The sequence below is a fragment of the Colobus angolensis genome, unplaced genomic scaffold, assembly GCF_000951035.1.
Source record: "Colobus angolensis palliatus isolate OR3802 unplaced genomic scaffold, Cang.pa_1.0 Scaffold13, whole genome shotgun sequence".
Lineage (NCBI taxonomy): Eukaryota > Metazoa > Chordata > Mammalia > Primates > Cercopithecidae > Colobus > Colobus angolensis.
This window is the reverse complement of record NW_012114252.1, coordinates 20,697,756-20,723,432: the sequence shown is the minus strand read 5'-3', so window position 1 is coordinate 20,723,432 and position 25,677 is coordinate 20,697,756. Positions and strand designations below refer to the sequence as shown.

General features: G+C 45.4%; 1 protein-coding gene across 1 annotated transcript in view; it reads left to right on the top strand.

Annotated features, from left to right (window-relative positions):
• Positions 1 to 8,019: 8,019 nt before the first annotated feature.
• Positions 8,020 to 25,677, top strand: part of COL4A1 (collagen, type IV, alpha 1) — a 145,510-nt gene continuing 127,852 nt past the window's right edge. The window contains exon 1 of the mRNA XM_011933950.1: positions 8,020 to 8,312. The gene's annotated coding sequence lies outside the window, so the exon portion shown is untranslated. The remainder of the gene's footprint in view (positions 8,313 to 25,677) is intronic.

The following is a 25,677-nucleotide window of genomic DNA, read 5'->3' as shown; positions in this document are numbered from 1 at the left end:
CTCCACGAGGAGCACAGCCGGGCCGCTGCGAAGGTGAGTCCCCGGCCAGCTCCGTTCCCCGCGTCCCGCCCTGAGCCTGGGCGCCCCGAGAGGCCCCTTTGTCCGCGCCGGGAGCCGTCCGCCTGCCCCTTGGCGGTCGCGCGTAGCACGGCCAGGTGCATTCTCTGGGCCGGTGTTCGCTGGGGGTCCCTGTAGGCTACGATCGCGCATTGGTGGACCGAGCCTCCTTTGTTATGGTATGGGTAGTGGAGAGTTAGGGAACTCCTCCGGGGAAAGGAGGAGAAACAGCCCGCGGTGTGGCGGGGAGAGGGTGCCGGGGAGCCGGTGGGATTTGAACCCGCGTCGCGGTGATGCTCGGCGACTGGGCGCCTTCACCCGTCCCGGGTGCGCGAGGGAGTTGGGGGCGGGAGGGGCGGGAGCGCCCACCTCGCCCTGCTCAGAGACCCACATTGGGAGCTCCAAGCTCCTAGCGCCTGGGAGCAGCTTTGGGCGTATTTCTCCTTGTCTGGAGACCCTGGTGGCTGAGGCTGAAAAGCTCTGGGCCCTTTGCCTGGAAACAGCTGTATCTGAGCTTTCCCACGACTGCTGCCTAAGGCGCGCTCCAAGGCAGAAGTAGGGCTCTTCTGGACGCCCCGCTTGAAGAAGCCACCATCCTCAACTCGTTGCCTTCTATTAATATATTTTTTAAAAAATTATAGCCACATTCATATTTGAGCATGAAACCAAAGTGAAACTCCATGTCATTGTTCCATGCACAAATTGTTTTTCTAGTTTTCATTTCCTCTGGTTATGTGCTTGCCCAGAAAGGATCTGGGAGATCGGTTTGCAGGAGTCGAGGCTTCCAGCCGTGGACAAGCCTGGACTGACCGTTGTTTCCTTTTTTCCTTCCTCTCCGAGAGAGTAAAGACTTCAGCTGTTGCTCAGTGTCACAGCCATGCAGTCCCACAGTCCGGAAGGTGTGGCTTCTGAACACATTTTGCAGTTTCTCCCTCAAATGCTTAAAAATGATTTTTGCTACTTACCAGATTTTCCATACTTATTATTTTACTGTTCTTAATCTTGTTCTTTGTTTTCCTCTTTAAAAAATTTTTTTCTTCTCTCCTGGAAGAATGGTATTCACTAAATCCACCTAACTGTATAGAAATTGTTAACTGTTACATGCCAGAGAGAACTGGTGATATACACACACATCTCCTAATTGAGAGCTTGTCTCCCTGGAGGCAACTTCTCCATTGGGGGCTTTTACGTTACATCAGCAATTAACTTGAGATTGTTCCTCCCAGCCCAGTCTCCCCAAACTTCATAGCCGATTATTTAAACACCCTTTGGTAATGATGACAAAACTTTCCAGAGAGCAGGCTTGAGAGCACTTTATTTTGGTCTAGAAATATTGACCAAAAGATTGAACGCTTCCAAGGTTCGAGATGGTGAAGCCTGATGATGGTAAGGTAAATCAGAGAAAGTTCTTCATTGGGAAATAGGAGCCGTTTACATTTCGATTTTCTGATGGATAATGTTAGCAAAGCAAAGCTAACTGTAAGAGCTGACTTTCCAAACATCCAGGACTGTAGAAAGAAAGAACCACTCAGTTACGCAAATCCTGTTCTCACCCGGGAAATCAAATGCATTAATATTGAGTTGGAGATAATTTTACTTCCCTTTAATCATTTCCTAAAACTCAATTACATTCCCGGCCACTGGCTTTGCTGTGTCCCTTGAGGTGCCATGGACTGATTTTAAGAAATGCAGCATGTGGGCACTTCTGATCACAGCTGACCTCACACAGATTATCGTTACTCTGTATTTTCCCTGGTTTAATTAGAGAAAAGTGCTTAATGTGCAGATGACGTATGGGTATACAAGAAAATCACTTAAAACTCAATCTGCCTAATTTTAAAATTTGTCTCACTTTTCATGCCATCAATAACATTTTGGCTTACCTCCTTCCAAAATCAGCTGTTAGATGTACCATAACACTGAAATGGCTTCAACACTGATCCAAGCAAAACATAATTTAACAGTACATTTTGAATGATAAGATGCTGAGGATTTGATCAGATCCTAATTCAGAAGCCAGTGGAAGTGACTGTTGGCTTACCTCTCCTTTGCACTGTCTGAATCACACTTCGCTTGCATTTGTACATCCAGACATCACCTGCTGTGTGCCAGGCATGAATTGCACTTACTGTTTTTTCTTCATGAAAGGCTATTTAATTTTGTATTTGCTGTATCTGCTATGGTCATATTGTTTATGTACTCATGGGTGGATTTTCTAAACTAATAATTTCATCCCATGCTGAACCTACCACTCTACTCCCCGCTCCTCCCTTCCTCCAGTTTTCTTTAGCAAGAAAGGAGGAATAGCTTGCAGGCTCCAGACAGACACGTGCCAGTAGTGTTCTGATGGCGAGCACCCTCTGCTCTTAGTCACACAGTTGCACTGGGTGGAATGAACCCTTCCTTCAGCAGCCTTCACACTCCCCTCTAGCTGGTTCTGTGTGATGCTTCTTAACAGATTATTTCTCAGGATTAGAAATGTGAACTTTCCCCTCAGTGTGGTGATGCTTGTCCAGTAATATTGTCATCTCCTGACCATTAGTCACCACCTCTGGGACTGAATGACCTAGAGTTCAAACTAAGTGAGATTTCATTTCCATATAAGTATGGACCATGTTCTACTGGAAATGTAGTTTAGATGAGAAGGCTGGTTTCTGAATCAGTCCCAACAAGAGCAGCATCGCCCAGGATCTCAGGAGTGATATTGGGGAAGATATTCCTTACGTCTGGAAGCTGTTTATTAATAGATGGAATTGGACTAGGGTGAAGGGACATAACTTTAAGACCAACCAGAAGACACAGTGTTCATGTGCTCTGGCTAGATTCACAGAATTACCAGTGCTATGCATTATTAATAGTTACATGTACACAGAATGAGTGTGCTTTAGGCACCAGAGGATCTTACATTTATACCTGCTCTAAAAAGCAGAAGATTTGGGGGTACTCATCGAACTCTATACCTCAGTTTCCCTGACAGATCTGTCCCGTCCTCACACGGACCCGTTTGTGCCTTCCTTCATTCCACACATGCATCTGGAACACCTCCTTCCTGCCGTGACCTTGCCAGGTGCTGGCCGTGCGGCAGGGACTCACCCCCACTCTCTGTCCGCAGGAAGGCCTAGTGAGAAATATTGGAAAAGAAACAGACAAATCTAACTCAGGCTGGTAAATGTCATAATCAAGGGAATCGAAGGGCTATAGGAACACCGAATCCAGCTTTGAGGAACTCAGAGGAAACTTCTGGGAGGGCCTTCTGTCTCTGAGACATGAGAGAGAAATGGGAATTATACACCGGCGTGTCATGTCCATGTGCCCTGTGATGGTGTACTATCCACAGAAGGCATGGCCATTCTGCCTGTCCACTCTCAAGTCTAAGGGTCTTTGCACTGAAAGATGACCTTCAAGTTTGCTCCTTTGAGATACCAAGATGTCATTGTTTCTATGATTAACAATCTTGGTGGCTGAACTTTGCTCTCAGAGGGGTGGAAAGAATTGGAAGGGTAGGGTTTAGGAGACCAGTGATAAAAAAGAGCTCCCAGCTCCAACTGAGGCCCCAGTATGTGGTCCTGTCCCTTTTCTCGGAGGTGGCAGGTAGGCAGGCAGGGGATGTTTGGAAAGTTGCGGCATGGATGACTGATTCTAGTCAGGAGTGCCTTTAGGAACTGACCCAGAAAACCTACCCTTACTTGGGCCAGGCCATGAGGGAATTCACAAAACCCTACATTATTCATTAACAAGACTGTTGGCAAATTTCTGAGAACTGGCAAGGATAGTCATAACAAGTTCAGTTATTTAGTTAAGAGCTGGTGAAGATTTTGCAGACAAATGGAACCCACCAGTGATGATCTAAGACAAACCTTTGTAGACAGTGGAAGAACATTAAGAAGTGAATAAATGACAACAGTGGTTTTGATGAATTCTATGATGTTTGTTATAATAATTGTTCCCCAAACTGAAGAAGGATTAACCTCTTTAAAATGTCTCACAAGGAGGTTTGGTATTTTGAGTTCTTGAGCTAGAGTCAGCTCAAGCAACAATAGAATACCTAAAATAATGTTAGAGCATTGTTCTTCCTGCTATTATTAAACAACCACGAAAAAATGTCAACTATAGAACAATACAAAAGACATATTCCTACCATTCTTATGCATACAATGAAAAGGGACATAAACCAGAACATGTTTTAATGGTGAGTTTCTTCTGAGGCTTTTGACACTGTAGGAATGACTTTGGGGTGAAGACTTTGATAGTATGGTACACAGTGAGCTGGTTCCAGCCTCGTTTCCCTCCATTGTTCTCCTCGTCCTAACTCTGGGACATGGGTCCCTCCTAGTGCTCTTTCTGTGTCTCTGCTTCTGTCTTCTTCCTCTTCCCATGCCCCTCAGTGTGGGTGAGCTGTAGGGGCAGCCCTGCGTGCTTCTCTTTGTTCTTTGCACTCTCTAACTTCCAGCGGGGATCTGCTCCATGATGCACCATTACTCCCTGAAGGGGACTCCAGACCTCCTTCTTGAACTCCAGTTCAATGTCTTCACATTTCCACGCGACACTTCCCCTTGGCTGTCTTGCTGTGATCTCAAACCAAGCAAATATGTTCGGGACTGAACTCATCTTTCACCCAGACTGACCACCCTTCCCAACTCTGCCATTTTGGTCCTGGTGTGCCCCCTGATGTTTCTGGATACAGAGCCCAGAGACTATGAGGCTTTAGCCTTTCCTCTTTACCCTCCGTGTCTGCTCAGTCACAGAGTCTCCCACTTCTTCTTTCTGGATGCTTCCCAGAGGCACCCGTAGCTTTCCCTTCCCATGGCTGGGACTCCTTTCCAACTCTCTTTGCCTTGTGCCAGGATCACCACTGAACCCTCGTGGCCCTGCCCCTCCTCCCAGCTCTCCTGCTCTCCAGCCCATCCCTCAGGCTGTGAGAGGCTAATTGCCTTCAATTCCCTCAGTTATGGCCATAGACTTGCTGGTTCAGTATCTGCCGATGGCCACCTACTGTCTCACTGGGGCTCCACCTCTTTTGGGCTTGGCTGTGCATTCCCTTTGTGGTACGGATCGTGCAAATTTTTCTGGCCTCATCCCTACTCCTTGACATACGGCCTTGGTAACTGTAAGGAAGGACTCATCTCTACGTTCCACAGAAGCTGTTTCATCTTCTCCTGCTCCCCGGCCTACAGTGTCCTCTTGTCTTCCCTCGGCTTGCATGCATTCCACTGAAGCTCCTAAAACAGTGCAGCCTGCCCCTTTTCCATGCAGTCCCCTCTCGAGTCAGACAGAGTGGAAATGTGAAATATTGTTGACTATCTGGATTTAAAAAAATCCGGCCTAAATTGCAATTCTTGCTCTGCCATTCAGTAGCAGTGTAATCTCTTTGAGCTTGGAGTCTCTAATACATACAGTGAGGGTAATCGCCATGTCTAGGGAGAGCATGCACACATGAAGTAAGAACTCGAGAAATGCTGGTTGTGGTTGCTGCCACATGGCTTGGAGTTACATTGTCATTTGTGTCTTGGTTCCAACACTTGCCAGGACATATCTTCTTTTTAAAGCACCCCACCATGTTTGGGAGCGTGCCCAACACAGAGGAGGAAATCGGGAATTAATTACTTGTGATTGGTTCAATTTTCCAGCTGCCATTCTCTTGGGAGTCCCCCCTCCAACCTCCGGAGTATCCTAGAGGGAGTGCCTGCTGGCTTACACTGTCCCCCCCTGTGGTATTATTAGTGAACACAAAGATGAATCTGGGCAAACGAGGGTGTTTCCCCTTAATTTGGAATTTGGAGTAGATATTCCACCACAGACTAAACATGACTTGGAAATATGTACACTGCTGAACACTTTATGTAAATAGTTTATTCCGTGGTTTAGTAATATTCTCTGTGGAAGCTTTGCTGGATTTGGTTTTTAATCTGCATACTAGAAGAACATTTTATTTTATCTGAGTTTTAAAGCTCACTTTATCTTTAAGGTACAAGACAAATGCCAAGTGTCCAAATCAGATATTAAAGCAATCTTTTCCAGGCCACTTGGGCTTTTGTGTATCTGTTGTTGTACCTCTTACCTGATAAAGGAGGGCTATTCAACCTCCTCATCTTCCATTGCTCTTGGAATCAGTACATTGTTCATTTGTGAAATTATCATTGTTTAGTAACACATGTACATACATATCTTAGTGTACCATGGCCACTTATTTTAGCAAGGACCACAGCCAGAGATACTGGCTGTGAGCTGGAAGCATCCAGTTTGATGTCAGTTGCTCTATTTTCATTTCACTAAATACACCAACAATTGGGGAAGCCATTTGTATATTCACTCACAGAGAGTGCAGCTAACTTAAATAAACATTGCCCAATTCAGCAGAAGATCTGGAGGCACAGTATTCCTGTATTGGACACAATTAAAATTGTTTAAAGATTTTATTAAGTTTCTGCTTTAGAAAACAAGGATATTCCTTTGTGAAGAACAAAACCCAGTGTGTTCTAGCTGTAATTCAATGTTTTGAAAGCTATTTCCACAAACTTTTCCCAGCAGCCACACTCATCCCCAGAGATGATCCACATTCAGAAAAAAATGACAGATGATGCATGTTCAGAGGAGAATACTACGTGTCTTCACTGCAGAAAGATAAACCTTACCTAACACTCACATTCAGCACATGGGGCATTTTTGAAGGTACTAGGTTGGTATTTGTTTCTGTTTCAGCGTTGTACAGATAAACCCAATGATAACCATTTTGGCATTTTTCCTTCATATTTATTGAATAAATAATACTAATATCTAATCTAATTGGTGGAAGATTTGGCTTTTACATCTCTAATAATTATTTATATATTACTATGTAATATAAGATAATCAAAATTTATTTTAAAATCCACAGTTTCCCTTGTGTGCAAGTAATGCTTTATTTCTGAGCACAGGAGCATTTATTTTCACATCATCCAAGAGCACCAGCTTTGAAATGTCATTTTAAAATATAAACAACTCTTTTTTATCATTAGCTTGAATTTTTGAGTTGCATTTTATAATTTTTTAAAGAATGCAATGCCATTTTAGTGTTGCAGAATTGATACTGAGTTGTGTGTGACATACTTGCTACCACCAGACTGAGGACCTTACATTTAGTCTGGCAAAAGAAAAGTCTGTTTCTCAAAGAAGCTGGCATTAACGGGTCAGACGTGGACACAACTTTTTGGAAAGGCGATGGCAGTGCGTCAACTACATCCAGAGAGGAGACGGTCCAGGGACACGCTGGTTGTGCACCAGTCACAGGCCCTGCAGGGAAACGTGTGGGCCCTGGTCTTCCTCATCTGTATGATGGGGATGAGGGCAGTTGCTTTCCTTAGGGAGCAAATGTAAAGATTAAGTGAGTTAATGTCTGTGAAGCATTTATACCCAGCTTGCTTTGTGTCAGGTACTACTCTTAAATTAAAGACAAATTCAGAAGCATAAACAGCAAAGTAATGACATCGAGACCCCTTGGGGCCGGAAAGGCCCACACAAGGATCTCCTTCACCAGCCATTATCCAAGGTGAGCTCACATCAGCATCAGCTGGAGGGCTCCATGAAACAGCTCCAGAGCTTCTGTTTTTGGAGGTGTGGGGTATTCCGAGAATCTGCATTCCTAGCAGGTGAGGCTGCAGCTACTGATAGCCTGACGTCTCTCACTGCGTCGGCAGTGGCTTGCGCAGCGTTAGGTGCAGGCCTGCACTTGTTAGTTTGCACTCACTTTGAGGCTGAACCCCTGCGTGTAACATGGCCCTCCCAGTTCTCTTTGTCCTTTTTTTCCGTTGGTTTCTGCTGCTGCCCGCAATCCCGGTTCCAGCTGTGTGGTGCAGTTTGGAAGGTCAGATGGGCGGGGGAAGAAGGTTCCAGAAAAGTGGAGGCTCCTGAGTGAATCTGGAGAGGGCTGGGCGGATGGCAAGTGAGCACAGCGGTGCCTGGAGCAGACTCCGTCCTCCGTGGCCTTCTCCCCTCTTCGGGAGCCTGGCATGGGTTTCTCAGAACTGATCTGCTTTCAGTCTGAGTTTTGCCGTCCTCTATGGCGAGCCTGTGAGCTCGCACACCTGCTCAGGATGCGCTCAGCGCCCTAGCTCAGAGGCCGACCCAGGGCAGAACCAGTCGGTGGGCCCTGGGACGCAGGACCCTGAGTATGGGTCCTCTACTTCCCTCCCACCTCCTCCAGGCCCAGCCACTCGGCTTCCTGGTGAGGAATCTTACGACTACCAAATCCGGTTTCTGGAGATTAAAGATCCTTCAGGGTTAGTGGTTTAAAATAACTCCTAAATTTTAGTCCACTGGCCTATACAGTGAAGATAAACTTACCAAAGCAGGAAAATGGATCAGTGATGGGGGGGAAAATACTATCCACAGAATGGTTTGTTGAGCCTCAGCATCCGATTTATTTCGGATACATACACAAACCCGGTCCAGAATCAATAATATTCTCTGGAAAAGGGGATGACACAGTTTTTATTACATAGGATATGTAGTGGGCTATCTTCTTGAAGTATTTCTCATTCCTAGCTTATCTCTAACAAACATGTTTTTCATGTAAACATTATGCTAATGCCAGATGCTTTTTATCAATTGTTGAAGCCAGTCTAGTCTGACTAAATAGCCATTGGGCGCCTCCATAATAATTAGATTTTGTTTTCCCAAATACTTGAAAATAATAAGATTGTATTTCTTCTGGAATTTAGGCTTTTAAAACTTTTAAAAAGATTTTATAATTCATACTTCTTTATTATTTCATGTTGATGATAGATATTTTCTCTTTTTTCATGGAGGTTATCAAGTAATATATTACGATATATGGATTTTTTTTCTCTTGACTAGATCATTTATTTAAAACATAAATAACTTTGGGTATTGTCCTAGACGAGAAGCGAGTTTGTAACCAAAAGCCCATTTCTTTCTTTTCTTTTCATTTTTCTTTCACATCAATGAAGGTAAAACGATTAAGAGTAAGAATTCAGATGAAAACAAAGTAGAAAGTAATAGTTTGATAGCTCAGTATCTTGTTTCTGGCATTTAAAATTTTTTCAATAAATATGTGTTTAGTGCTTACTCTGGATTAGGAAATATGCAGGTGGTTAGGATTGTTCTTATGCTTTGCAGTTGGACATGTGCCCGAATTAAAGTGAGAGCAATTTTGGTAATGGTATGATAGATGTTAGGTTGGAAATTTAGCACTTGCACTGTTCTCTTCTGGCTCCAGATCTTTTCATTTAGTTTCTGAGACTCTGCGAAGGGCATCATACGGTTTTGGACTCTGGATTCAGATGAGAGGGATTTGAATTCTTGATGACCGTTTTAGTGATGGATTTTAATAACAAAATTAATGAAAATAAATTTATTTGTCCAAATAGCAACTAGCTGTTTGACGTTGGGCAACCTTCTTAACTGCTCTGTGCCTCAGTTTCCTCATCTATCCATGAGGGATGATAATGTATTCCTTTATTGTGTGGTGAAGGTCGCAGACAGGTGATGCTGGTTAATGAGTGACTGCCATAAACATTTCATACTGTGAAGTAGATCTTTGGTCTTCCTCTTGTTTCTTGGCATACAACTCCTAAAATTCTTGGAATCTCTGAAGTGATAAGTGTCTTTGTATGTTAATGAGTTGACAGGTGGCTGCCCCGCCCACCCACCACCCGCAGCTTCAGAGGTGGGCTGGTTCCCTGGGAAAGACCAAGGCAGGCTAAAGGATGGATTCAGCCCCACTCACCACCTCTGGGGAGAGGGGCGGGGTAGGAGGTTGAGTTAATTACCAGTAGCCAATGATTTAATCAATCACGTCCCTGTAAGGAGGCTTCCATGAAAGCCCAAAAAGACTGGGCTTGGGGAGCTTCAGGCGGCTGAAGATGTGGAGCTGTTCCTAGAGGGTGGCGTGCCCTGGTAGGGCTGGAAGCTCCGCCCCTTCCCCTACACCTTGCACTGTGCCTCTCTTCCATGCTCTGGCTGTTCATCTGTGGCCTTTGTAATACAGTAGCCTTTACAATAAATCAGTGAACAGACGGGTTTCCCTGAGTTCTGTGACCCTTCCTAGCAGATTAATCAAACCCCAGGAAAGGTTCATGGAGATTCCAATTTATAACCGATGGGCAGAAGAATAGGTGACAATTTATTCCTGGCAATGGGGTCTGAAGTGGGGCAATCTTGTGGGACTGAGCCTTCATCTGTGGGAGCTGATACTGTCTTCAGATAGATGGAATCAGAATTGAGTGGAATTAAAGGAAGCCCAGCTGGTCTCCCCTGAACTGATTGCTTACTTGGTATGTGGGGAAACCTCCCACACAGCTGGTGTCAGAAGCTTGTTGTAAGAGCAGAGGAAAAACGATTGTGCCTCTCTGTATCTCCAGATGAGTGTTCAAAAAAAATGTTAGCTTTTACTACTGGTTGCATGATTATGCTATTGATATTCATATGTACTTAAAACTATGAAGACTGAAAAACATCTTTCTTTTACTACGACTTTATTTCTTAAAATGAGATCAGCTTCTTGGATAATTTACAAAATGTTGGGATTATAATGATATTAAAACAATTAAATACATCTTGAGTGCATAATTTTTGAGGGCACAATTCTATTCCTAACGTATTCCAAGATGGAGCCCTAGGCTTTGAGAAGAAAACAGTTTCTGCCTTTTATCGTGCTGAACTAGAAATTATTTAAAAGGATGTCCCTCTTTGCTATTTTAGGGATGGTTCACCCTCCCAAATTCAGCTTTGTTAAAATAGTTGTAAATGTAAGGAAGACACTGGAGTCCTTTATAGGAAATTGTGTCTACTTCGTGTCTCTAAAGTACATTCATGAGACTAACAGACATTGAATTGTTTCAATTTTTGGAAATTTTGAAATATCTCTCCAGTGGGAAATGGGTTTGCAGGGTTCTTCTCTCTTCCCTGGGAATGAAGCAAAGCTGGCCATGGGAAATACCACTTGGATTTAGGATGGATGAAACCATCAGATGTGGAAATACCAGATGTGGGAATGGGAGGGAGGCTGTGGACAGCAAATGTGTTTCTCCAGCATGCAAGACTTCCTGGCACTTTGATGAGGATGTTGAGTGTCACAACTGTAATGATGCAAGAATATTGTCCTTTGCCTTAAAATTGTGTTGCTCTTTGGCCATGTTAGCCAGACCCTGTGTGAAGGGATAGGAGGCAGGCAGAGAGAAGAGATGCTTTTGTAATCATTAGGGACACACCCCAGACCTCTAGTTCCACAGGACCCAAGTGGTTGTGCCCCCGTCGCTGCACAATGACAACCCTCAGGGATAGACTGTCACAATGTATGGCAGCACCAAGAAATTAGGGGCTCGTCTCCTCCAGCTCAGCACCTGCTCAAACCTGGAGGAGTTCTGGTCACAATGAGCACTTGAGCCCTTTTTGAGAGTCAAAATTAAAATATGGTTCTGAGGATCAAGGCTTACAAGGTTTCCTGGGCAAAAAGAAACCCTAATTTGTGAGTTAGGGATAAATGAATCAGAAACATGAAAACTGTTGCTGTGAGAACAGTTGTGTGAGAATGCTCAGAGGCTTAAACAAGGAAAACAGGTCAAAGTTCTTGGCAAAATATGTTGGCGAATTGTCCTGGACAATTGGCAGTGCATGTCCCACATTATCCTGCAACAGTGACAAGCTGTTAATAAGGGAAAGGGTATAACGTGAAAAGCTCTGATGAACTGTGTTAGGTTACAGAGCCTTTTGGGTGGAAAATAATTGTAGAAATGGTCCTTAATTTGATTCCTTAATTGGCAATTGTCTTCTTAAAATGTCAGAGTGAGGAAGATCAGCGGGTGTTTCCAGTATGTTCAAACAGCACGTTCAGAAGCGCAGCCCTGAGTTTGGGTTGCTGTATCTGAGCCTAACTGCCACCTCCGAGCAGAGTCAAGTGTTATCTCAAGTCAGATGATAGGCAGTAACTCCTAGAAGATAATGTCAAATTTTTAGTACAACATTTTCTAGTCCTGTATGATGTGCACTTGTGCCATTTCAGAAATTGTAGCATTAACTTGAAAGCTGTAGTTGACAGAGCAAAGTAATTAGGTTGAGTTTCTTATTATTCATAGCCTTCTAGGTAAGATGCAGCAGCCGCTAGCTCTACAACATTTTACCAACTCTTCCCTGGGTCAGAGTGATGCCACAGGTGCGAGCCCCCAGCTTTGGCAGCCTGCAGACATCCAGAGACACTTCTCTAGGTGCCACAGTCCGACGCATCTTTGGTCACATTTGCCTAAGCTTTGGGACTTTGCTAATTTGCATGGGAGGGCTAAGCCTCCAGCCCCCAATGGTGGCACTCGGGAGTGGAGTAAGCGTTTCTGCAAGGTGACCTTGAATGGAATCCAGCATTTATCACTAGTTGAAAAGGAGTGACTGCACTTTTAGGGGGTACTCTGGGTAAGTTGTGTAGGTGGGAATTGAGATTTTTAAAAAATAACAACCAATTTATTTTCTCACAGTTCTAGAATCTACTTATGAATTTGAGGCATGATATCTTTGGCTGTTAAGTGACATACATTACCTGGCAGTTGCCTTTGCATGCTAGTGAGAACCCTGGACATGTCCTGTTTCTTCTGACCCTTTACGTAGAGATAATTGACTTGATGACCTATTGATCCCATCTGCCTACCTGCCAGTCGTCATCCTTTGAGTTCCTGTCCCTCCCTATGTGTTGAGGGAGGGACCTGGTGGGAGATGATTAGATTATGGGGGCAGTTTTCCCCCATGCTGGTCTCATGATAGTGAGTGAGTTCTCATGAGATTTGATGGTTTCAAAACTTGCACTTTCTCCTTCGCTCTCTCTCCTGCTACCATGTAAGACATGCCTTGCCTCCCCTTTGCCTTCCACCATGATTGTAAGTTTCCTGAGGTCTACTAGCTATGTAGAACTGTCAGTTAATTAAATCTCCTTTCTTTATAAATTATCCAGTCTCAAGTAGTGTCTTTATAGCAGTGCGAGAATGGACTAATAAAAACACCCACCCCTAGATTAGAAATATATGAAAAGTTGAGACTCAAGAAACTATAGTCCAGTCTAGACCACAGCATGGCCTCTTTTGGCGGGGGGTCTGTGAACCCCTTGAGATCATATGCACATTTTTATGAATCTGTGCACAAGTACATTTTTAAGAAGACAATGCCTGGAACTTTTATCAGATTCTCAGAGATATATGCCACAGACTGCTGGTCTAGAGGGACTTGGTAGCAGATTTTTATAGTAAGAACTGTTGAAAGGATTTCCCAAGGAAGAAGACCCTGAATTTGGCAGTAGATAAGAATAGAGCTAAATTTGACAATGCTTCCAAAGCTTTGGCTCTCAGCAGCAGGCAGGATGCAAACACTTCTGAGGGTGGTGGGAAAGTCCATCGGGAAGACAGTTTTGGCGAATGTTAATCTTATTGTTTGTGTAAAATGTTTGGCATGAATCTCTCGAAAGGCATGTGTGCAGACCCCATCTTCTCAGCTGCATTTTGGTTTCTTTCTCCATGCTCCTCCAGGGATGGCACAGTATCTGAGCATCGCCATGTAGAATCTATGCTCAGTAAGTGTCTGCTGATTGACTAATTGGTTGTCGAGTTCATGCTAGAAAATGGCAATTTGAAGGTGAATCTAGATTGGTTCATCTGCAGATGGTGGAACCCGGTGATTATGATTACTCTAGGAACCCAGCTCAGAGCTCTTGAAGAGGCAGACATGAAGTAAATAACCCACTAAAGAAGCTGGGTCTGGTCACAGGAGAGGTGTTTCTGTGAACACTTTTATGAAAAGGTGCTATGAACTTGGGGGCAGTCAGGGCTGTGCACACTTGGTGAAGGCCACTGCATTTTCAGCACTTGCTGTGGGGTGGGTGATAAAGAAACCGGCAAGTCTAGTCCCTGCCACATGGTCAGCCTCGCAGGGCCGAAAAGGCGTTGGGAGAGGGCTGACTCATGGTCTGCTTTGCCCAGGCCAGCATGGTCCATGCCGTGACCTGGGTGAAATTACTAATGGTGCTCCCATGCACCCCTAGCACATGCCGACATGGTGATGAGTTCTGTGGACAGCCAGCTGTGAGGAGATGGCGTGGTTAAAGCTCCCTTGCCGTTGCCACCCAGTTGTAGAAGAATATGGCAGATTCGTGGTTGCTGAGAAATGCTGAAGAAATGAAAAGACAAGATCAAGAGTTTGGACAAATTTAGTGCAAAACGTAAAGATGATCAAAGAGACAAGTGGGTGGTTAACGTGATGCCAGGCTACTTGGCATCGGTGCACTTTTTCTAGGCACCAGGTCCTCGACACACCTTAAGGTCAGGAGGGGAAGCCCCAGTGTTCTCGGACAGGTGAGGTGGGAGCCCTGAGTGTCCTGAGGAGAGGGGCGGGCAGGACACTCACGTCTGTGCACGTGCTTCAGGTCAGGACAGCCCCACCCGCCCTGTGGGCACCTCTATGTTGGTCTAAGTGCAAAGAGACCCACTCTTAGGGAACGTGCAATCACCCTTGGCTTCTGCCACTGCATGGTGACCCCCCTGCCGAGTTTCACTGGCCATCCCAGGCAAGGGAGAGTAGCAGACTACATCATCACCGGCAGGATAGATCCAAAAGTGACACCATCATTTTAAAAAGTGGGCTGGTCCGAATGCAGTGATATTGAGAGATCATTGATCACAACCAGTTACAGATTTCTTTGTTCCTTTTCCAATCTCCACTTGACTAATGGTGCTCTCATGCACCCAAGCTTCACTTGCTAAGCTTGAAAATGTAAAACAAAATAAAAACTAAAATAAAAGTGGAGTGGAGAGTGGGTCTGGTAGAGGTGTGGACAGGGATGATAAGCTGGAGGTGACTCCAGAGTGAGTGCTCAGAGATTTTGGTCACCTGGGGTGGTTGATGAGTAGTTTGGGAGTGAAGCTAGAGTCCAAAGGGAAGGAAGGATTAAGGAAGCCGGAGGAGGCTGTGGAAGGAATGCTATGGGTTTGTAACCTTTTAAGGGAATCTTGAGTCTAGTGTAAGCATGGTGGTCATTAGATGCACTGATTAAGAGGGTAAATCATAAAAGAAATTATGACTTGGACATAAAATTTAAACAGTACAAGCACATTTTAATGATAAAACAAATGCTGCACAGATTGTGTTCCCTCTGGAGAGTCTGGAAATCAAAACCCCAGAAGCCGCCGACCGAGCACTTGTTAGCTTGCGACGTGCTTACGTGTGCCTGTGTAGCTTAGTGTGTTCACACTGTTTGTCTCACCAGGAAAATTAACTTTAAAAGGCCTTCAACTAGGCTTTAATTAAGAGGAAAAGATGGCAAAACCTACACAGTAGCATGTCAAAATTACCCAACATGAAACAGGACTCTTCTGTTTAGAACAACTCCGAGTCACCTTTGGAAGGAGTGACACCCATGCAAGGGTGCTGTGCCCCTCAGCAGCGTCCTTCCAGCCAACTCTTCCCTTCATGCCCCTTTTCAGAAGCAGACCCTCTATTATTACTTTCCGGGGCCTTAAAACCCACCTGCTTGTCCTCCATGAGGATGCGGGTGAAGCGCTAACCCTCATTCCCTGTCCCAGATCTGTCCACTGGAGGCAGAACACGTTTCTGTTGGAAGACTGAGGAAGAAGCAGTGGATGGTCCCCACGAGCCACCTTGAGGAGCAGCCTGGGCTCCTGAGCATCTCATGTTCCTTTTCTTCTTGAGTTTTCCATGCAGCAGGAGCCTGAGACATTGGTATTTAGCCCCGAAGGTGGCTGTGGGTGTTCTCTATGCGCTTTTGGACTTTAACCCAACATACAGGTAAGTGTAATTTGCAGTGTAACATCTGACATGTTGAGCTCTTTACGTATTCTGTAAAGGATGAACCTGCAATGCCACTGATTTGGAGTATCTCATCCGTTGTCTTGGGTGAGGAAACACTGACAACTGACCAAGAAATTGGTGAACTCAAGTCCTGCAAAGAGCTTCCTGAGAAGATGGACAGGAAAAGTAACAGGGCAGCCTGGAGCGGTGGGGGGTGGGCGTGGGGGTCAGGGTGGGTGTGCAGGGCTCTGTCCCCTCACAGGAACCAGCTGACTGCAAGGTGATGAGGAGCCAGAGATGCTGGAGAGGAGGGGAGCTGTTCTTTTGACTTGGGAAGGGTCTCCTCTTGGTCGGGGCAGTGAATGGCACCCTGGCCTGGATCATGTTAGAGCTGGAACTCATCACTCCAGCCCTCTACCTCCAGGCTTAGCTGCAGGGCCATTCAGACCCTGTTCTTTGAGATTAAGATCCCCTCTTCCATCCAGGAGAACTCAGGAGTCCAGCACTCGCCAAAATGAGGAGATTTGGAATGGAAGTCATTGCTCTCCCTAGATACTCACTGCCCTTGGTCCACTCTGTCCTCTCCCCTCCACTGAAGGGCTAGGCTGTGACGTGCATATATGTATATACATATAATTTTTTCTGAAACGGAGTCTTGCTCTGTAGCCCAGGCTGGAGCACAGTGGTGCAATCTTGGCTCACTGCAACCTCTACCTCCCGGGTCCCAGTTCAAGCAATTCTCCTGCCTCTGCCTCCTGAGTAGCTGGGATTACAGGCGCATGCCACCACACCCAGCTGATTTTTATATTTTTAGTAGAGACAGGGTTTCACCATGTTGACCAGGCTGGTCTGGAACTCCTGACCTCGTGATCTGCCCCTCAGCCTCCCAATGTGCTGGAATTAGAGGCATGAGCCACCGCGCCCGGCCTGACACCCATCATTTATAGGTGGCTCCTGAGGTTTGAGGCATTTCAACAACCTGTCCAGGGTTTTACACAAGGACATGGGAGGAATGAGAATGGAAAACCAGTCTGTTATGCTCAAATTGTCAGGGTTATTCAGTGCTCATTATTTCCTTTCAAATGACATACACATTTTTGTGATTTTTGATTTTTGTCTGTGCAAAGAAAATACGTATACTAAATAAAAATAGGTATAGTGAAATGGGAACAATTCTGCCAGTTGCTCTACCCTGTGGTTAGATAATCCTTAAAATAGACATTTTGGTTGCAAGAGACAAAATTCTGCTGATCTCCTGAACCATGGATTTTCTAGAAGTGACAGTAGGACTCTCTTTTCACATTTTGCTATTTTGCCAGCAGGATCAAAGCCGAGTTTCAAGGCTCATAGCAGCGACTCAAGGCTGCAGTCAGGCTTAATTTTTCTTTTCTTTTTTTTCTTTTCTTTTTCTCAGGGGCACAGAGTTTTGCTCTTGCTTCAGGCTGGAGTGCAATGGTACGATCTCGGCTCACTGCAACCTCTGCCTCTGGGTTCAAGTTATTCTCCTGCCTCAGCCTCCCGAGTAGCTGGGATTACAGGTGTCTGCCACCACTCCAGGCTAATTTTTTTTTTTTTTTTTTTTTTTTTTTGTATTTTTAGTAGAGACAGGGTTTCATCATGTTGGCCAGTCTGGTTTCAAGCTCCTGACCCACCTCGGCCTCCCAAAATGCTGAGATTACAGGCGTGAGCCACCACGCCCTGCCCACTCAGGCTTCTTGAATTCACCAGTTTCTTGGTCTGTTGCCAGCGTTTCCTCACCGAAGAACTGATGAGATACTCCCAATTGGTGCCATTGCCACCACTCAATCGGCTCTCTTCTGAACCTGAAAATAGTTTGCGCTTCCTGTGCTGCAGGGATTGTAGCTCCGGCATTAGCCCCTGAAAGGAAATGTTTCTCTTGGAAACACCACTGTTGGGCTCTCTTGCGCTTCCTTCTTGTGTATAGATCGGAAGTGTGTGTGATTTTCAACTTCATGTCCCTGAGTCCCAGACAGCTGCCCAGGCAAGGCCATCCCACCGTATGGCGCTCAAGGACGTGCTGGCTTCTTTCTGGGTATCACAGCAGGGTGAGCACTCTGCCCAAGTGACAGCTCACGATGCCCAGCCTTCTGACCTCTAGAGAAGAGTTCGTCCGATACAATGAGAGCCCCAAATGTAAACTCACTCCATTTCATTCCATGTTCCAATGGAAAAACCGAGCCTTGGCTCTGGTGGTGCTTCTTGTTTAGAGAGGAACCGGGAACTTCACAAAGATAAGATATTAATAGGACTGGATCCTTTGTAGGCATGAAGTAGGGGAGTATTTAGATTTGCAGCTGTGTGCAGCCATTTAGACTAGATATCTGAGTGGCTGGCCTCAGGCTTTAGGGTGGGGACTGCAGGCTGTCTGGCTTGCCCCAGAGATGTCATGGGGCCCAAAGGAATTCTGTTACTATTGTTGAATGGCTGAATAAGAGCAAATGAGGGCATTCCTTCCCTCTGACACATAGTGGGGAAAAGCGCGTCTCCGCATCTCTGCGTCTCTGCATGTCCGGTGCCCTGTGGCTTGGCCTTGCAGCCCTCATGTCTACACCTGGGGTGCCCGGGGCCTCTCCTGCCTCTTCCTAGGTGGGTGGCCTCTGTGTGAAGAAAGACAAGACAAACAGCACCTCGGCGGGCCATTCTCCACCCTCAGCCTCAGGTTTTCCAAATGCCACTCCTGAATTTTCTGGAGTTTTGTGTCGTTTCCAAACTTGTTTCGAAGAAGAGCTTTGAACTAATGTTGCAGAATGCAAAGTGGAATTCTTCCCAGAAATGAGTTCTGTTTAACTCTTTTGGTTGAGTGGAGGTGTCAAGTAGCTTGAGACGCAGTCAGAAGCACACGCTCTTTATCGTGTGGACTTGGGAAAAGTGAGCATTTGGGATCTTCTGCTGGTCTCGCCCGAGTCCGGGCGTCCGTGTAATGCAAGCTGCTTCTCTGTGAGGCCAGCAGGGCCACAGAGCTGGGGCTCATGGTTCGTTCACCTTTGGGATCTGGGAACAGAGTTTCAGCCAGTCTCAGTGCCCCACAAAGTAACCCACTATCTTTCTGGCACTCCGGGGTGCCTAGGATTTCTCTGTCCCTATAGGCAGCTCCTCTGTATCCCAGCTGGGTGGTCTTACTGCCTCAGCCCCGTGTTCCTGGGAACTGTTCCTCCTCTTCCAGGAATGGATTTCTTGGCATGACACTTCTGCCTTCCCCCCCGCCCCCCCCAATCTGAATGCCACACAAGGCTCTGGACCCTGAGGCTCCTGTCTGGGCCTGACCGAACAGCTGGCCCTTCCAGGCATGGCCATTTCTCCCTTTAGCCTCCTCAGCCCTCCTACTCTGCCTGCAGCCACCCTCAGGGAGCTTCGGGGAGTGTTCAGCACCCTCAGGTGAATAAGCTAGATGGTTATCGGCCTGGGCATGATCCCAAGCACCTATTTCCCTTCCAGTGTTAAGTGTGGCTGAGTCCCATTGGCTTCAGCATACCCTGAATCGGCAGCCGCAACCTTTGAGCCAGTGCTGTCCTTGGTCTTTCTCGGTCTTGTCAGCCTTCTCTCTCCATGGCAGTTTCTCCTTAGGGCATTCCCGTGTCCAGTGCTTTCCCTCCTTCCAAGCCTTTCCAGACTCGTGGCTCACTCATATGAGGGAGCTGATGTTGCACCTTTGCCCTCTGTACTATGAGAATCTGGGGCAAAAATTAAACTGGGTCCCATTCACAGAGGGTCTAGCACAAAGCTTTGGACAGGGGATGTGGTCATCGAATGGTAGCTCTGCGAGTCAGGCTTCCCAGAGAAAAGGTACCAATATATCCAGATAGTTTATAGAGATATAAATATTTATTATAAGGTCTTGACTCACACATGATCATGGGGGCTGAGAGGTCCCACAGTGTGCTGTTTACAAGCTGTGGAACTGGGAAAGCGATGGTATGCAGGCGTGAGAACTGGCGGCACCAGGGGCAGGAGAAGGAAAATGTCAGGGAGCTGCAACCTCCTTCTGCTTTTTGGTTTTGTTCAGGCTCTCAATGGCTTGAGTGAGACCAGCCTACATCGGGGAGGATGGGTCTGCTTTATTCAGTGCACCAGTTGAAATGTTAATCTCATGCAGAAACACCTCACAGACACACCCAGAAATACCATTTCACCAGATATCTGGGCATCCCATGGCCCAGGCAAGGTGACACATAAAACTAACAACCCAGTAGCTTAGCTGAAGTCCTGATTTATTATTATTATTAGTATTTCCACTGCAGAAGACAGACCCTTACTAAGGGCTGCTATTCCTAATGTGTAAGGTACAAAGGCAGAGCCAAAGCTCTGTATTCAGGGATTCATGGAGACAGTCCCAGTGAGCGAAGCCCACAGGGTGAGGAAATAGGTGTGGGATTCCGCAGCATGCGTAACACACAAGAGCCCATCCTGTTCCTTCGCCATTGTAGATTCACGTTTTTGGAACGTGCATTCCCAATGGAAAATCGATGCCTCTTGGCTTCAACAAAATGGAAGGCTGGCTAGTGCCCTAGTCTTCCATTTTGAAAATAACTCATGTTAGAAAATAGATCTATTGGTGACGTTTTAAACATGAAAAGATCCAAACACTGCTCAGAGTGTTCTTCCCCTGAAAGCCTCAGCCCAGACTGACGGCCATCCCCTGTGCTGCTGTGGGCCTGCGCCTCGCTCCAGAAAGGGCCATTGCCTTGTCGTGGAATTATTCTGACGTAGCCTTTAGACCACACCATCTGCTTTCCCAAGGGCATGGACGGTGTCATCTCTAGGCTCGTCTTCCTGGCCACAGCACATTGTCTAGCACTTGTCAGTGTTCATTTCGCTTGGAGATGAAATAGGCAGAAAGTATTAGCTACAGTCAAGGGTTGCATCTTCTTTTCAGATGTTCAGGAGATGGTCATCTCCATCAGCATTTGCCTTGTTGTTCTGATTAAGTGAATACTAAGCCCATTCGAACCTCTCTTTTTCGTATCATGAGGATGGAGCTATGTTTCTGCTCATTAAAGGCCTTTTGCAAAAAAAGACAGCTATGGGGAATAGTTTTTGTTTGCTCTATCTGTGTTAGGAAGTTAGTATTCATTAATCATGTGCTACTTTCCCATGTGTTCTGCACAAAAATTGGTGAAAAACGATGGCTTTCTACTTCTATATTCTTGAAACATGTGCATTAGATTTTTCTATTTCTTAAGCGACTGAAGGCTAATAATAGGATATCATGTTGACTTCTCAAGATGTTAAAACCAAAAGACCTCTGCAGCTTCCAAATCATGCTTACTGATTTCGGGATTATGCCTCCAGCCCCCGAAACCAACACATATAATTTAAAAGCCATGGGGGTCACATTTGTCAGATGTTAGAGAGATGCTTGTGGCTTGTGGGTTCCCAGATTCCAGAATTTGGACTTTCCTTCCAGCTTAGCTCTGCTTGTGACAGATGTTTAAGTCAGAGAGACACTTTAAGAAAACAGAAGTTAAGAGGAGAGGAGTGAAATTTCGTAGCCTCTTTTTAGATGCTTCTACCTGGGGGAGCATATCATGTCTGGGTGTGAAATCAAGAGCTATGTGTTTCCACCTGCACCTCAGCATCCAGGTGCACACTCTCTGGCAGCCCTGCCCATAGGTGGCCTGACCTACCTTATGGACAGACCCTTCGCTGAAGGCTCCCGGCCCGTGGCCATCGCTGTCACAGAGTGCTGTTCCTTGGGCTGGAGGGAGAGCCTTTGCCACCTCATCCCCCATCCTGTCGACATGTGGCAGCTTTGCCAGCCCAGCCACAGTGACTAAAGCCTTCAGGGTCATGAAAGATAACCCCACAAATGCCACCCAGTGCTGCTGTCCAAGATCAGCCCACCAGCCTGAGTCCTGGCTTAATATGGTGGGACCTGGGCATGGTGAGCCCCAGGTGAGCTCGCAGACGGCAGGCAGTCTTTGAGGGAAAGTGTGATGTGCATGTGTGGGTGTGTGCATGAGTGTGAGCGCGTGTACATGTGCCTGAGTGTGCACTGTGTTTGTGTGTGCCTGTATGTGAGGGAGTGTACACGTGTCTGCATATGCAGATGTCTGTGTTCACAGACAGGTGTGTGCAGGTGCACATGTGCGTGTGTGTGTGTAATAGTATGCGTGTGCCTGTGGAGTGCCCAGACACGTTGGCCCTTCCCTTTGTATTGTTCTTGCTGTTCTTAGTGAGTTTACTTCATGGCTCGGGCACAGTTCACCTTCTCATCTCCCTACGTTAGTGACATCAACACATTTCATTTTGGCGTATTAGCCATTTCTATTCAATGTCAAAAAACAAATGTATGATTTAAAAACTAGCTGCTGACATAAAATTTTCTAGTCTACATTATTCTTGATTTTCTTGAACCTCTCTTTTCCTGAAATCTCTGATTTGATGACTCGTCTTTTCTGAACATATTATATTATTTGATGACAGAGAGAATCAAGTAATTACTCTTCAGTCTCTGTCTTTCCTATGAAGCCCTTCAAACTGGGAACACTAAATGAAACATGGTAAGGAGAGAACTGAATCACAGGCAAGGCAAAGAGAGAGAGAGAGATACCATGTAACTGCTTAAACTAACTCAAGCCTTTATGCTTGAAGGTGAGGCCTCTCCAAATATGCAGGTATTTCCAGCCTCAGGGGCACCTGGAAGTGACTGGGATCACTGGCCCATTTCAATTTTGAAATGTGGAGAGGGGCAGGAAGATTGGAGAAGACAATGTTCCAATTGCCACAAAAGAACAAGATTGAATTCCAGAAGTCACATGTCAGTGAACTTAGCATGGACAGTTATATTTCCAAATGGATTTATTTGGCAGAAAGTTTGTGAGTGCTTAAAAAAAGAGTTCCTGGTCCCTGGAAGCCAACACAGGTGCCCCAAAACAGGTCAGGAGCATCAGTAGACACAGCAGGGGTGCCATTCAGGAACATTTACATCAGGGTACAGACCCTGTGCTTGGAGAAGCCATGCCCGGGGGTGGGACACACAGTTATGTGAGAGCACTTCATCTCAATGACCTTGGCAGGGCCTCAAAATTCTCCCCAATTCCGAGCTCCTGCAGCCATCCTTGACTGGTAGGAATTGACACTTGAGTTGAAACCTGCTTGCCATTGCTAATCTAAAGGATTTGCATTGGAAGTGAGGACAGGGTGACTTGCATGGCTGCAGCCATGCCAGGGAAGGGGCAGTAGGGATGAAGACGGCATTAAGGAGACACAACGAACAGCTTAGAATGCACGGCATGAGTAGGAAAGTGATAATACCTAACAGCCACCACCAGCTTCCCGTGATGTGCCAATACTCTACATGAGTCCCCCACAGTCTGCGCAATGACAATGTGAGGTAGGTGGTCTTATTCCCATTTTATTGATGAGAAAACAAAAGGTCAAGGACGTTTCTCCACTAGTATTCAAACTCAGGTCTGTCTGAATCCAAGTTTACAGTATTGACATTGATATGCCACCTCTCCAGCATGGTAGGGAATTCTGGCAAGGGGAGAGGTCAAATTGTAAAAGTTTTATGCACTAGAAACTGGTGAGTCATTGGTGATTTGTGACCAAGGGTCTTTGCTGGGGAGAATCCTCTAGTAAGACTAGGTGGATAATGCTAAGCAGGCACCAAGGTGAGGCGAGGGCCCGCAGCCAGGAAAACTGAAGGGAGCTGTTGTGTTTCAGGCATAAACTGATGAAGATCTGAGCAGGGAAGGTGGCCAGGGAATGGGAAAGAAACTGTAGATGTCAGGGCCTTTTGCAGAAAACATCCACAGAACTGTGTGCCAACTCTCTGAAGGGCAGAGAAACAGATGGGCTGAATGAGTTTACTAAAATGCGAGAGGGGAATTGATGTTCCTGACAGATTGGTAAATGGCCATAACATTAGAAGAAGAGTCCTTTATTTTGTAAAACTTCATTGGCTGAGAGTGGAGGTAAAGTGGTATACTCTTTCATCAAGAGCTGTGTGATTTGAGTCTACCCAAATCTGGACTAATCTTCTTAATTACTTAATTTATAGATTTCTGATGAAATTGAATTTCTGTGTGAGCCCCCATAGTGGAAATCTAAGCTTCCTACTATATATTTTTAAACATTTTGTCTCTATATTGTAGCAGGTAACCACTTCCTCTTCTCTTCCCTTCACTGCAGTTTCTGAATGATCTGGCTGTTTTTGGCTTATGGTAAATCTGGGTTCTCCTTTGGTCCTTCTCAAGGATTAATTAATGTTCATAAAGTATTTTGAAATAATGTCAGAAAATGTCCTTCAAGGAGCACAGAGTACTTTCTGTAACATTGAAAAATTCTCAGTATTTCTGCTTCTCACGTTTTGTTTTGGGAAATAAGAATTCTGTCTGTAGGAGATGGCGTGGCGGACGGGGGTTCCTCTTCCCAGAGTCGTGTCATCACAGAACAATGTTGCTCCTTACAGCTGTTATCCCAAGAGAAGAAAACGGGAGAGAGTGCCGGCCACGTTTTGTGGCTCACACAAGCCAGTTGATGGTGTCAAAGATGTTGTTGAGTTCTCTGGCCAAAGGATGTTCTGTTTTCTGAAAAAGTTTAGAGCTGCAAAATTGTTTTTATGTTCGAGTGGCTAAAAAAAATGGGACACATGGTTGGGGTGAGGAGAAAAGCCATATTTTACTGATCCACACGAATTGGATCACTCTTGAGGCAAACAAAGGATAATATGGCAATCTAAGCAGATGGTTGCATATATTGAACACAAAGGCAGAGCAGTAGAGTAAGAAACCTTCAGCCAGATCTTGGATGTATTTCATAACATGTATTCATGAAAAGAAAGAATGTAAGACAGGCTCTAGGTCTTAAAAAAAGAAAGAAAATCCTCCTCCACATTTATATTCATGTGTTACTAGCATGATTACAAGTTCTCAGAATAGTACTGAGATAAAAGAGGCGTACCAGAATTATTGAAAAGGGGATTTTTCGAGGCCACTTATAAAACCAACACACCAAATTTGGTGTTGCAGATGTAGGCGTGGGATTGTTCTCTGTCTCCAGAGGTGTACTACGTAAAGCCCATGCCATGCAGTGCTGCTAAGCCAAAGCAAACCATGATTTGTGAGCAAGAACTTGAAGATTCTATATAATTCATTTTTTGAATACTTTCTCTTGTAATACAAGCATAGAATTGTTTTCGTTTTCAATGGCATAATGGTGACTTTGTGATGTATTCATGAGAATTATGAAGTTTGGAATGTGACTTTTATTTTAAGATTTTGAGGGAACTCCTAAAGGCATTTCGCTTTTGACCTTTATCTGAAACTTGTGGCTGATTGTTGCTGGGTAATAGGCACCAAGTGTGCATTTTTGTTGTGTCTGAAAATCTGGATGTGTTGTTCGGCACAGATGGAGTAAACATGTAGCAAACTAAAGACAGTCAGTGGCTTCTCACTGTCTCATTGAACAAGTTAACACCACTGCAGTATTTTAGTTATTTTAAAAACTAACTTTAAAGAATTCCAAGTTCTTTATACGTGGCAAACTTCATCATTTGGTAATAGATTTAGAAATAAAAGTAAGCTCCACATTAAAAGAAAATTGCCAATAGAAACAGAAAATATTCATAAAGAACGGTAAGACAGGAAAGGAGTATCAGGAAGGGAGAATCAAAGCGAATTCAGTGATGTGCAGACACTGGAGCTCACAGAACCTGAAGCAGGTGCAATGTGGACGCTCTCTGGAGGTGTCTGGCAGACCCAGGAGAAGACAGTGGCCACAGCAAGGAGGGCAGCCAGCCCTCTCGATGCTGGCCCATGGGAGACAGGCCAGCACTGCCGAAGAGACTCCCTGAATAGTAGTGCCAACAAAGTCAGTGTTGAG